The sequence below is a fragment of the Ursus maritimus genome, unplaced genomic scaffold (genome assembly GCF_017311325.1).
Source record: "Ursus maritimus isolate PB19 unplaced genomic scaffold, ASM1731132v1 scaffold_7, whole genome shotgun sequence".
Classification (NCBI taxonomy): domain Eukaryota; kingdom Metazoa; phylum Chordata; class Mammalia; order Carnivora; family Ursidae; genus Ursus; species Ursus maritimus.
Window position 1 is genome coordinate 21,978,767 of NW_024426885.1, and position 15,479 is coordinate 21,994,245.

Here is a 15,479-nt window from a genome sequence, read left to right on the forward strand (position 1 = left end):
AGTATCTATATAATTATATTGTGTCTGGGATCCCAATAAAAGTACAAAGTATGCAAGAAAACAGGACTAAAATCCTGAGAGAGAGAGAGACAGAGAGAGAGAGAAAGAGAGAATAGAAATAGATCCACAGATGAGTCACATAAACAGGCATGTCAAAATAATTATAATTAATATGTTCTAAAAAGGAGAGAAAAAGGAATAATGCTCAAAGAATCCTGCAAGCTATAAAAAATAGTCTACAACTGAAAAAAAGTTTAATTCTGCACCTAAGAATTCAATAAGGGGGTGTAACAGAAGAACAGACTATGTCTGATTGGGAACGATGTTGGAATAATGTGATCAGGTAGACGCTTTAGTGGAAAAAAAGATGGGACACTTTTAGCACAATTCTTTCTTTTTTTTAAAGATTTTATTTATTCATTTTCCAGAGACAAAGAGAGAGAGTGCACACAAGCAGGGGGAGCAGCAGGCAGAGGGAGAAGCAGGCTCCCCACCAAGCAAGGAACCCCGATGTGTGACTTAATTCCAGGACCCTGAAACCATGACCTGAGCCCAAGGCAGACACTTAACCTATGGAACCACTGAGGCATCTCAACACACTTCTAATTACTTCTAATTACCTCTAATAAGAAGAGGAAGGTTCACAGGTAATATTTGAAGAAATACTGACCAAGGTAACTCTCCAAAACTGGCACACACACAAAAACTGAAATGTAACATCAAGAACAAATGAATATCATGTAATCGTGAACTTCTTATGGGATATCATTACTTAATTAGAACTTTGGGAGTCTTAGATTGGTTGCATGCCTTGCATTGGTCTCATGGAGGATAGCATGAGCATCTTTGATTTTTGACTTTGGAGTCAGTCATGAGACAAGCTGAGGCTAGTTAGATGATAGCATACAATACACAGAAAAGACTTGGAAAATACCTCCATACTACGGCTTCTTCTTTCATTCTTCTGTTATCATCATGGAAGAATACACCTCAGACAGCCTGCTGACCCGGGGGTATGGCAAACACATAAAGCCCTTGTGCCAACAGATGCCTCCTTGATGCAGACCCAGCCAAACCACCAAAGATTACCCAATCACAGCCAACCTGCAGATGCATGACTAAGAATTAAAGACTGTTGTTTATGATTCTAGCTTTAAGTTAATAGTTTGAAGGATTTTTTTTAATGCAGAACTATGTAGCAATAGCAAAAAATATAAATGTAAATGTACTAAATTTTCTATAAATTAAGAGAATGTTGCTGGGAAGATGGGGTAGAAATACTTCTCCCTCTTCCTCTCAGTGATACATTTAAGAACATTGGGCATTAGATATTACAAACAAAATGATTTTGAAAAGTGGAAACAAGAAGACAGACAAGCTGGGTACCTTAAGGCCCAGAAAACAGCATGGTGACAAATTCCCTGGGTTTTCTTTTCGCCTTATATTTCACAGATTGCAAGTTGGAAAAGTTAACAACCTATAAATACCAATAGTCACAGACAAAAAAATCCTAACAAAAGACTGTTCTCTCTAGCCAAAGGACAAAGAAAAGTACTAGCAAGACACAAACTTTTAGTCAATAACTGCACTACTTAAGCCAAACATAGCAGAAAACACACACACACACACACACACACACACACACACACACAAACCCTACCTGTAGTCTCACTCACAACCATGCCAACAAAGGCCGCATGGGGATCTTAGCCTTCTATTCTTGCCGGGCTCTGACAAGGTATGCCAAATCCCCCACTCATCAGGGTGGTATCAGAGAAGACAGAGGAGGGAGCAAAGATTTTCATCCCTGCCAAGCAATAATAAGGTGCACCTTTCCCACAGTGAAGACCATACAGGGAGCTTAGACTTTCATATGTACTGAAAGTAATGAGGAGTCACTCTCTCTGCCTTCTGAGGTAGTGTATAGGAGGTCTAGTGGAGACATAGACATTTCACAACTGTCCAGTGGTACCGAGGCAACCCTCACTTGGGTGTTGCTGAGGCTATGCAGATGGCAGTACTAAGAACTTTTAGTCTCCCAGCCAGCGAGGTATTAGTGCTAACCTAGTGGAGAGCCAGAAATCTAACCCCACCTGGTAGTAACAAGGAAGACACTCTTGTGAGTGTCAAAGAGACTGAGAGGGCAATGTGGAATTCTTCCCCCACCTGGCTATAATGAGACAGCAGTCCCTTGTCTTTGTTGGGAAGAAGCAACTAAACCAGAGGTTTAAATGACATAATACCATAAGTGCCCAGTTTTCAACTGAAAATCTCTCATCACATCTAGAACCAGGAAGATCACAATCTAAATGAAAAAGGACAAGCAATAGAATCAAAGACCAAGATGACAGAAATATTAGAATATTCTGACAACAATTTTAAATTACTCCTCAAAAAATACCTCAATGAACAATTATGAACACATTTGAAACAAATATAAACATAGAAAATGTCAAGAAATAAACAGAAATACACAGCAAATGGAAGACAAAGAAGAACCAAATGAAAATTTGAGAACTAAAAAACACAATAACTAAATTGTAAAACTCAGTAGATGGGCTTAGAAGAAGAATGGAAAGGACAAAAGAAAAATATAAATACAGAAACTATCAATAAAATATTAATAAATCAAATCCAAAAAAGTATAAAAAGAATTATACACCACAACCAATTGGGATTTATCCCAGTTATAAGAAGCTCACTCATGATTTGAAAATCAATTAATGCAAACCATCATACCAACAGAGTAAAAAAGAAAATCACATGATCATACTAATAGACGTAAAAAGAGCATTTGACAAAATCCAACCTTCACCCATGACAAATATTCTTGGTAAACTGGGAATAGAGGGGAATTTTCTCAACTTTATAAAGTCTATCTACAAAAAATCTTCAGCTAACATCATACTTGATGAAAAAATTCAACCCTTTGCCACTAAGATTAGGTACAAGGCAAGGATGTCCACTCTCACTACTCCTTTCAACATCACAGTGGAAGTCCATGCTAATGCAATAAGGCAAGAAAAGGAAACAAAAGTTATACAGATAGAGAAAGAGGACATAAAACATAAAACTGCCTTGTTCACAGATGTCATGATTATCTATGTAGAAAATCTGAAAGAATTGAAACAAACAAACAAACCTGGAACTAATAAGCAACATGGCAAGTTGCAGGATGCAAGGTTAATAAACAGAAGGCAATTGCTTTCCTATATATTAACAATGAACAAGTGGAATTTGAAATATAAAACAATACCATTTACATCTGCATCCCCTCAAAATGAAATACTCAGGTATAATTCAAACAAATATGTGTAAGATCTATACGTGGAAAGCCAGAAAACTCTGATGAATGAAATAAACAACAGAATAAATGGAGAGATAATCCACGTTCATGGAAGAAAGACTCATTTTTGTGACGTTGTCAGTTCTTCCCAATTTGATATGTGGATTCAATGCAATTTCAATCCAACTTCCAGCACGTTATTTTGTGGATATCAACAAACTGATCCTAAAGTTGATATAGAAAGGCACAACACCCAGAGTAGCCAACACAGTATTGCAGGAAAAGAACAAAATTGGGGGATTGATGCTACCCAACCTCAAGACTTACTATAGTGTTACAGTAATCAAGGTAGTATGGGGGTGCCTGAGTGGCTCAGTCAGCTAAGCGTCTGCCTTCAGCTCCAGTCATGATGTTGGGGTCCTGGGATTGAGCCCCATGACAGGATCTCTCTCAGCAGAGAATCTGTTTCTCCTTCTCCCTCCCCTCTCCTTCTGACCCTACCCCCCACTCATGCATGCTCTCTCTCTCTCTCAAATAGATAAATAAAATCCTAAAAAAAGAGACAGTGTGATATTGGCAAAAGAATAGACAAATAGATCAATGAAACTAAATAGAGATCCCAGAAATAGATTCCCATAAATTAGTCAACTGATCTTTGACAAAGGAACAGAGATAATACAATGGAGAAAATATAGTCTCTTCAACAAACGGTGCTGGAACAAGTGAGCATCTACATGCAAAAAAATCAACAAATAAATACATAAATCTAGACAGAGTTTACATACTTCACAAAAATTAATTCAAAACAAATCATAAATCTAAATGTAAAACACAAACTATAACACTGCTAGAAATAACAGGGGAAAACCTAGAAGATGTTGGGTATGGTGATTCCTTTTTAGATACAACACTGAAGACACAGTCCGTGAAAGAAATACCTGATAAGTTGAAATTCGTTAACATTTAAAAGTTCTTCTCTATGAAAGAGAAAATAAAGGGAATTAAAAGACAAGTCAGAGACTGGAAGAAAAGACATCTGATAAAGGATTGCTGTACAAAATATACAAAACAGTCTTAAAACTCTTTAAAAACTCTTAATAGGAAAACAAACAACACAATTCAAAGTGAGCCAAAATCACAACAGAGACCTCACTGAAGAAGATATACAGGTAGTAAATAAGTTTACGGTGCTCCATATCGTATGTCATCACAAAACTGCAAATTAAAATAACCATGAGATATTGATACACACCTTCAAATAACCAAAATACAGAACACTAACAACATCAAATGCTGACAAAGATGGGGAGCAACAGGAACTCTAGTACATTGCTGGTGGGAATATAAAATGGTATGGCCACTTTGGAAGACAGTTTAGCAGTTTCAAGCATAAATGTTTGCATTTACTCAAAGGAGTTTAACTTTATGCCCACACGAAAACCTGCATAAGGATGTTTATAGCAGGTGTGTTCACAATTGCCAAAACTTGGATGCAACCAAAATGCCATTCAGTAGGTGAATGGATACATAAACTGCTGTACCCAGACACTGAAATATTATTCAGCACTATTAAGCTATGAAAACACATGGAGGAAACTTAAATGCATATTACTAAGTGAGTAAAGCTAGTACGGAAAGATTACATACTGTATGATTCCAACTCTATGACATTTTGGTGAAGGCAAAACTATGGGACAGTAAAAAATTCCATTGTTGCCAGGGAGAATCATGGAGAAATGAATAAGTAGAGCACAGAGGACTTTTAGGACAATAAAAATACTCTGTTATTATAATAATTGATGGATACATGTCATTATACATTGTTCAAACCCATAGAATGAACAGCACCAAGAATGAACCCTAAGGTGAACTATGGACTTTACACGGATACAAACTGTCACTGTAGGTTCATGCTTGGTAAAAAAAATGTACAAGTCTGGTGAGTGGTGTTGATAATGGGAGAGGCTGTGTATATGTGGGGCTTCTGAGAAATCTCTGTAACTCCCTCTCAGTTTTGTTGTAAACTGAAAACTGCTTTAAAATGAATAAGCGTTAAAAAAGAATACAAATTCGGAAGAATTCACCTACCCAGTTTCAAGATGTATTATACATCTATAGTATCGAGACTGTATGGAGGGTAGGCACACAAATCAATGGAACAGAACAGAGCTCAGAAATGAAAAACCAATATGCCCAACTAATTTTTGACAAAGGTGCAAAATCTTATGGGGGGGGGCAGATACTTTCCAACTTCAGACTCACACCTTATGCAAAAAATAACTCAGAATATATCATAGGCTTAAACATAACGTGTTTTAATACTTAGTGAAAAATAAAAGAAACCTTAGGAATCTAGAGATAAGAAAGAATTCTTAGACTTGACACTAAAAGCATAACCCATAAAAGGAAAAATTGGCAAATTGGACAGCCACAATATTAAAAAATTTTATTCTGTGGAAGACTCTATTAAAAGGATAAAAATGCAAGCTCTATAGTGGGAGAAAATATATGCAAACCATACATCTGAAAAAAGATGAATATCTAAAATATATTTTTTAAAAACACTCTCAAATCCCAACAATAAAAGAAGAAAATCAAACAATCCAGGTAGAATATAAGCAACAGACAGTTCATGGACAAAGGTGCAGGAGCAATTCAATGGAGGAAGGATATGCTTTCAGCTAATGGTGCTGGAGCAACTGAACATTCCTAAAATAAATAAACAAAAGAAACTCAATCTAAATCTCACACCCTATGCAAAAATTAATTTGAATATAACATGGAACTAAATATAAAATTTAAAACTACATATTTAAGAAAAAATAGGAGAAATCTTAGGATGTTTACTTACAGATTATTTTTTAAAAAGTCAAAGAATTGACAGGCAGAGAAAAAAACTACATGTTGTTTTAAGACTTTAACTATCAGGAAGATTGAAAGTGAACGGATGGAAAATGAATACAATGCAACGCTGTAAAAAAAAAGCAGGCATAGCTGTATTAATAGCATACAAAGTCAATTTTAAGGCAAGAAATAATACTAGAGACAGAGGAGCATTTCAAATGATAAAAGGGTGAATTTTAAAGGAAGATATGACATTTCTATATTTATTTGATCCTAATAGAACATCTTCAAAGTATATAAAACAAATTTAAAAAATTTTTGGTATATCTCTCTCAGTAAGTTAAAATTAAACAAAGAATTAAGATCATGGATATTTGAAAACATGATTAGGAAACTTCATCCAAGGAACATATACAGAACACCAAATATATAAATATTACAGGACACATGCCTTCGAGTGAGCTTGGAACATTTATCATTATGGATTATAGAATAGACCATTAAGCAAGTTTTGACAAATTTCAAATAACTGATACCATATACAGTATTTTTTCTGATCTTAGTGGAAAAAAACCTAGCCATGTAAGACAAAACAGTGATCAGAGAAACACAAATGTTTGAAAATTAAAGATGATACTTGTTAATAGCTCATTAATCAAAAAATAAATTAGAATGGAAATTGGGACATATTTTAAGGGAATGATAATAAATGGGGTGTGTCAAAACTTGTCAGATGCTGCTAAAGCAGTGATTAGAAGGGAAATGTAAAGTTTATGTGTGTGTGAAACAGGTTCGAAAAATAAAATCAGCTTCTATATCATGAGAACAAAAAAAAAACATAATAGTTAAGTCCAAGGTGAAGAAAGGAAAGAAAAATATACAAAATGGGTATAGCCAAAAGTTGTTTTTCACAATTAATAAAATTGATAAACTTCTAGAAAGATTGATCAATAAAAATGAAAGAAAACAAAAATTACAAATACCAAGAATCAAAAAGAGAACATTAATGTAAGTCTAATAGATAGCAAAACAATGAGTAGTACAAGAGGATAATAGAAAAAAGGTATGGAACAGATTTGAAAGTTCAAATTCAATGTATAAGTTATTTGAAAAAATACAATGTACCAAAATGAATGCAAAAAGAAATATTTTTTATTTTCGATTACAACATATATTTTAGATTAAAAATTTATACCTATTTAGATTTTTCATTTCTTTTGATTTCTAAAATATGTATATGTGTATATACAGAAGAAATTATACATGTACATAAAAATTTCCCATACAGTAACTCCAAGTCCTGATCACTTTAAGGGTTATTTCCCCCAAACACGAAGGAAGAAAAAACACCAATCTTACACAAATTCTCCCAGAATGTAGAGAAAGTGTGAACACATTTTGTTTTATGAGGCTAAGATAACCTTGATTTCAAAATCTGTTAAAGATATTACACAAAATGAAAATTAAAGGACAAGATATCTTATGAATATATTTGCAAAAAACCCTTGATGAAATATAAGCAAAGCAGACTCACCAGTATAATGGAATAATAGATTATTTTCAAGTGGTTTTTTCCAGGAATGCAAGATTATTTTAACATTTAATAATCAATTTTAACAATAGAACAAAGGAGGAAAATATGTGACTATTTCAAAAGATACAGAAAAAGCATGTAGTAAAATTCAAAACCTATTCATGACTTTTAAAAAGACAGTGAACTAAGAATAAAAAAAATATTGTGATAATGTCATTTGCAAAAGAATCCCCACTAAACATACTTCATAGTGAAATATGGAAATCTTTCCCCTGATTTTCTGAGCCCAATGTCATCAGATAAAGTAGCTCACTACCACCATTTCTTTTTTTTTTTTTTTTTAAGATTTTTAAAATTTATTCATTTGAGAGAAAGCGAGTGAGAGCGAGAGAGAGCATGATCTGGGGAGAGGGAAAGAGAGAAGCAGGCTCTGTGCTGAGCAGGGAGTCCCACGTGGGGCTCAATATCAGGACCCTGGGAACATGATCCCAGAAGAAGGCAGATGCCAACTGTTTGAGCCACCCAGGCTCCCCTGCCACCATTTCCATTCAACATTATGTTTGTCTTCCTATCCAGAGCAATAAGCAATGCATAAATAAATAGGTATATGACAGAAATATTTGAAGGAAAGAAATAGATGTTCAATTTGCACATGATATCATTAGGCACATAGAAATTCTAAAAGATTCTAAGAATTATTAGAATTAAGTAAAATTAACAAGGTCACCAGGTGCAAAAGTAACATAAGAATTAATTCCATTTCTATAGACTAACAAATATTAATTGAAAATTAAAGATAAACATATTCAAAGTGTCACAAAACACTTCCTATATCCAGGAATACATTTATTAAAAGGTGTGCAGGATTTCTACACTGAAAACTAATGAATATTGCTGAAAGAATTTAATGAATATCTACACAAAGAAAGAAAAATAATGTATTCACAGACTGGAGGACTCAATATTTTTAAAATGTGAATTTCTCCCTAATTGATCTATAGATGCAATGTAATCCCATTAAAAAGTCTAGCCTTTTCAAAATTGACAAGGTAGTTCTGCAATGATCTGGAAGAAAGAAGTAGGGGATTTCACACCAGATATCAAGATTTATTATGAAGTTACAATAATTAATAAGTATTTTATTAGCACAGAATTTGACAAACTGATCAATTAAACAGAAGAGAAACTCTGAAACAGACACACACCCATACAGTTACCTGACTTAGAGCAATTATATTACAACAGTATAGTGGGAAAAGGATGGTCTTTTTAATTAATGGTATTGGGTTAATTGGTAGCCATATGAAACAGTATGAACATTCATCCTTATACCTCATATCATATACAAAAATTAATTACAAATGGACTATAGATGTAAATTGGTAAGTAAAACAACACAGTTTACAGAAAAAATAAGAGAATACATCCATGGACATGGGTTAAGAAAAGATTCCTTAAACCAAAAAAGCATTATGATAAAGAAAAGTTGGTGAATTGTATTACATAAAGATTAAGAATTTCTATTCATCAGAAAATAGAACATAGAAAAACCAAAGATTGGGACATTATATATAAATTATATATAAATAAATAAATAATATATAAATAATATATAAATTATATATAAATTATATATGAATTATCACTACTGTCTCTAAATCAGAGCAAAAGGATTATATAAAAACTTCTACAAATCAATAAGAAAGACTGACCACCTAATATTTTTAAAAATGACTAAAGCCTGAGTCAAGCACTTTAGAAAACAGGATATTCAAACGGTCAATAAATTCTTTAAAAATACGCAGCATCATTTTTCTTCAGGAAAATGTAAATTAAATGACCACGGGATACGTCTAAACTTCCACCAACATGGCTAAAAAAATTTTTTTTTAATTAGGTGTCAGTGAGGATGTAAAATTACTGGAACTCTCATACGTTGCTATTTGGAACAAACACTTTGAAAAATCAGTACTACATAGTATAAGTAAACACATGCCTTCCTAGGACTTCTGGATTCCAAGCCCAAGAATGTGTCCTACAGAGTGAGTGCTTATGTCTACCAAATAACATGAACAGTGATGCTCATAGCCACTGTATTCATAATAGCCATAAAGGGGAAAGTACTTAAAGATGTGTCACTAGTAGAATGAAAAAATAAACGGTTGTATATTCATACTATTGGAATACTACATGACAATAGAATGGACCAATTACTAGTACACTACATGCATGGCAAATCTCACAAATATATACTGAATTATAACACCTAGACATGAGAATATATATTGTTTGGTTCTATTAAATATGTTCAAGAAGAGCAAAATTAATTTTTGGTGACAGAAGTCAGAATAGGCATTTCTTTGTCAGAGTGGATGCACTTTGGTGTTATTGACTGGTAACATTCAAGAAGACTTCGCGATTCTGGAAAAAAATTCTGTCTGTGTGTATGTGTGCGCACATGTATGTGTGTGTGTAAAAGCAAAATCACTGAACAATATAGTTAAGATTTGGATGTTCTTGTGGTTGTAGGTTAAACTTCAAAATAGTTTATTAAAAGATACTTAAATGCTAAAAAGCGTTGTCATTTTTATGGGGTAGGATTCCTTCAAACAAGCTATAGTTAATAGAGATAGGTTGGAAGACATTAACATTTCAGTTAATGATTTTTAATTGCTTATTTATTGATTCAACTTTTGTCTTGGGTATAAATTTAGCTTTATGTGACATTTGTGGTGGGTGGCTGTGATTCATCCTAGTGATGATTATCTGACAATATTAAGAAAAGCTATAAAAAAAAGCCTATCAAAGATGGGAGAACACCAGCTTTGTCATTCATTTATTCATTCAACAAACACTTACTGAATATCTACTGTGTACCTGCATTGTGTTGGATACTGAGGGTAGGATATAAATACATAAGACATACAGGACCCCCTAGTCCATAGGAGTTTGCAGTTTGATGAAGAAGATGGATGGGTAAGACATGATTATAATAGCAAAAATACAATGTCTAAATAGATGCAGGATGCCAAAAGAATATAGAAAATAGATACTGGTTACCTATTTAGTACTAAAACAACAGCAAAGAAATATATATTATAAGATAATTTCCATAATAAGAACCCTTAATAGTCAATGGGTAAATTCCAAACTTTCCCTAATGAAATGCCCAAGTCTAGGAGGTAATGGCATAGACCATGGTAGGCAGGGACCAAGAGTTAGGTTATAAAAAAGGATGACTCATAGGTACCATGAAGCTATCAATTCAGAGTTGAATCCATGGTCAGCAGATATCAAGGAAACAGAAGTAGATAACGTGAATCTAAGTAGGTAAGAGAATCAAAACCTAGAAATATCAGGGAGTTAAACTAGGAGATGGAGAAATGGAATAAAAGACTTTGGTGCAGGATCCCTGAAGAAGTCCAGCACCTAAATAACAGGCACATAACACTAGATGAACAATGAACCAATCACCTTCTTAGATAGGGATTCTTCAGAGCACCACAGCTAGGACCACATCTGACTTTAGAAAATGGACCAGCCTCTGCCCACAATGTGACTCTGAGTCATACCTGGTAGCACCTCAGCAGATAAAGGTAGCTAGCTGAGCACTTCCTAGTAACATTGTTCAAGGCAAACAATCATGGGTCTACGTCTAAGCGTTGATGTAAGCTTACTCACATCTTCAGACTCTAGAATATCTCTACATGATAAATTGTATGTATTTACTCCATGATGTATTAAATAAGGGATTCCCCTCTGACCTTTCTTAAGTTAATTTTCCACATTGTAAAGAATAATTCAAGTACATAGTCAAAATTTCAGACTACCATCCAATCGACTGCTTATCTCCTAGAAGCTTGTAAAGCTCAAGGGAAGATTCCTTGTACAATGATTCACATAAAAGACAGGTTTGACAAGATGTAAGAAGGTGGTAGTTCATTCCATCCTTTTCATTTATTTTTTTATTTTTAAAGATTTTATTTATTTATTCATTCGACAGAGATAGAGACAGCCCGTGAGAGAGGGAACACAGGCAGGGGGAGTGGGAGAGGAAGAAGCAGGCTCCCAGCAGAGGATCCTGATGTGGGGCTCGATCCCATAATTCTAGGATCATGCCCTGAGCCAAAGGCAGACACTTAACCGCTGTGCCACCCAGGCGCCCCACCATCCTTTTAATTTAATTACAACACAAAACGTCTGAGTCTCAACCCCTGTTCTCTACTTCTCTTGTTATATCTTATGGGTATGGTGGCCTTTAAATTTTGTTTCATTTCTAGCGGGAAATAAGTTTATTTCTGACTGGATTTTAACTTCTTGTCTCCGTCTAGGGAGGCATGTTGGAGAACAGCATCACGTGGAAGGTGATATTTGAACAGTCACATGGAAGGTGATATTACAACAGCTAACATGTCTTGCTCTGTGTGATTTGTGCAGTTGCTCCATATAGAGCAACCTTACCTGTAGAAGGTGATGGAATGTCCACTTTACAGAGTAGGCAACAGAGATTCAGAAAGTCAAATGATCTTGTACAGCTAGTGAGTGGCATATACTGGATTGAAAGGTAGGATTTTGACTTCAAAATTTAGGAATTTAAGCCCCACACTGTACTATTCCAAGCACCAGAGGCAGATCAACACAATATACTTTGGGCTTGGATCATTTCTCTTCCTTTCCTTTCTGTGCTCCTATCAGAGATTAACATACTGTCCGGGCTATCTGGACTCTTGGGGGCTGGACTGCAGCTACTCTTTGTCCAGATCATATAGAGAAATGGGAAGCCACACAAAGTAGTTAATGTCTACCCAACTGTGCTACTTATTCTTTGATTTGTTTCCTCCTTTTCTTTGCAAGCTACTCTTGTGCTTTGAGAGAGAAGTCCCAAAGATCTTATTTTTCAACGACTACCATACATTTTTTGGAGTTGTATTCTGCTAGAATATTATGCCCTAGAAATCTACTGAATTTGGCTTCAATGTTAACCTCATTCCTCCTTGGATCAGTTCTATGGAAAAGAGACAAAAATAACTGAAGACTTCCTGTGACATGAGAGCTTTTGCTTGTCATCTCAGTGGCCCTTAAAGATTTGGGGAGTGGCTTTCTGTCTCTCTCTCTTCACTCCCCTACCCGGTACTCCCAAAGAAAAAGAAGCAAAATGCAGCCCCAACTTATTTGTGTTTTCTTGCTATTTGTACTTTCAAGGAGACTGGAATCAAAAAAAGTGTTATGAAGCTGGTTTTGTGATTTACTATGATAAAGCCTTTTTATTTTGGACTAACAGACAATTGGAGGACAGGAGACAGATGATAGAAGTTACTTTTTATAGTTTCTAATTTTAAGACTACAATAATTTTTAAAAACATTCTAAGACTTTGATAAAGGTATATTTTTAAAAGTCTAATAATACCGCTCTAAATAAACTTACTTAGTCATAGTGCACATTTTATCTATTTCACATTAAGTAGGACTATTTAAATGGGAAAAATATATATACATATATGAGTTCACACAATGACAATGATATTATTTCATGCTTTTCTCTTCCTATTTAATTATACAAACCATCTTTTGAAACCTGAAATGATTGTGTAGGCAGTGCATAGTAGCTAAACAAAAATAATGTGGAATTTTAATTCACATATATATATACTGGGTGCAGATTTGGACTAAATGGTAGAGGTGAAGTATAACGAAATTCAGTTCTAAGTTTTTTCTCAAACTCCATGACCTTGGATAAATTTCTTTTTATTCTGTATGATGCAGGCAAAAACTGCCCCCTACCTACCTTTTGAAGCTGCTGCAAGATTTATTAAACTAGAGGAAAAAAATCCCAAAAACTCTTTAGAGGTCTGATGAGATAGGATTTATGTAAATACAAAGCTGTGTTGTTATCTCTGAGAGGTATATGAAGTTGAATTAACTTTTACAACATCCTTATGAGTCAAGTATATAATCTTAGACCGATTTTTACAGATAAGAGAGTTTAAGCCCTTCCATTAAAGCCACTTAAATTGGGTATACGAGAACAGATACAATTACTGGATTCAGACCCAGGCCATTTGTTGATACCTGAAAGTATTTTAAAGGACAGTTTTTCAAAACTACCATCATCCCTTCAGTAGGTAATAAGAAGGGTCTGCATATTATTCTCTCTCACTTTCTTTCTAAGGTTCCTCCTGTAATTGATCTGAAATGCAAGACACCTTGTCTCAATGGTATCCAAGGGGAGCCAAGTATTTTGAGAGCTATTAAAAGACATTGTTCTAATGATGAAGCATATAATGTGATTTACTGCAGCTGAAGCCAAGTTATCCACTAGCTATGGAAAGACCTAGGGAAAGGGGAAGACAGGACACCGATGTGACAGCTCCTGTAACTGGTGCAGGAAGGTCATGTGTGTAGTGAATACACCACCGTCTTTAACATTAACCCCTCCCACACCAAATAAAAGCAAATATAAATTGGAGAATACAAATTTTACCTTCAACCTAAACAACTTGTTTTCAAAATTGTTTGCTCAATATTACTAGAAATTATTCAAAGTGCTATTTGAAGTGCCTGGCACAAAATAAATCACCAATAAACATTATCTGTTATCAGTCAGATTTGGAGGAAAAGGAGTATTGCATCAAGTCAAGAATATATTAGGAATAAGATGCCTACATTGAAGCCTTCCTCTTGCACTAAATTGCTGTGTGACTGCCTTGTTGTGTAAAGGGATCTGTGAAGTGGGAACAGTGATCGTACTTAGCTGAGTTTTGTTTAAAATAATTAATTAATTAATTGCTTAATTAATTAATGAGTAGATACATGTATAATCCTTAGCATGTTTTCTTGCACGGGTACACATCTGATTGACAAAGTGTTAATACTGGACATCATGCAGGTGAGGCTGCTATACCCAGGTGGCTCAGCCAGCCAAACATTATTCATTGAGCCCTCCCAATGGGTCAGGCACTGAAGGAGTCACTGGGGAAAGAACAGATGAATAAGGGAGATGTGTTCCACTTGTAGTCTTCCGGGGAGTTTTAGCAAAAAACACTCACATGAAATAATTGAAGACTATCATATATGCTAAGAAGAAACTAATAGGGGACTGACACAGAAAATGTGAAGGAATTTCTCACTGGGTAGGGAGTCAGGGAAAGTCTCCCCAAGGAGGTACATTTAAAGTGAAGATGTCCAAGAAGAGGAGTCAGCCACGTGAAGTAGGGGTGGTCATGGGGATTCCAGGCAGCATATGCAAAACTGAGTGAGTTGAAAAAAACTTGGCCCATGGGAGGAAGGGATGCCCAGAAGGGCTGGAGCATATGGGTGAGGGGGGAGAGAGCTGCCAAATGTGGTTGAAGAGCAGGCAGCTTTCACCTCTTGCAGGCCTAATTGGCCATGCAAGAATCCCATGGGGATTTATTCTGTTTGCAAAGGTAAGTCAGTGAAGAATTTCAAAAAGTGGCAAGGAATAATATTTTCTTATCCATTCCGAAGACCACTTTTTCTGTTTTGCAGGGCAAGTCAGCTGAACCTTTTTGATCATGCAACACAAGTTAGCACATGGCTCCAAAATGTTCATATTCTTTCTGTCTCTCTGTGTATAGATAGATAGAAACATACATTTATATGTGTTAATTGGTAATTAAATATTAACAAGGTTGTTTTCTTCCTGCACTCAATGAACTATCCTGCGGTACTATCTGGGTGCTTGTACCCCACTTCGGAGATGACTATTGCAGAGAGAAGATGGAGCAGAGCAGTTGTGGAATGGGGAGAGCAGTTAGGAGGCTGTTGTGTGGGTCGGGTGAGAAATGATGGCCACAG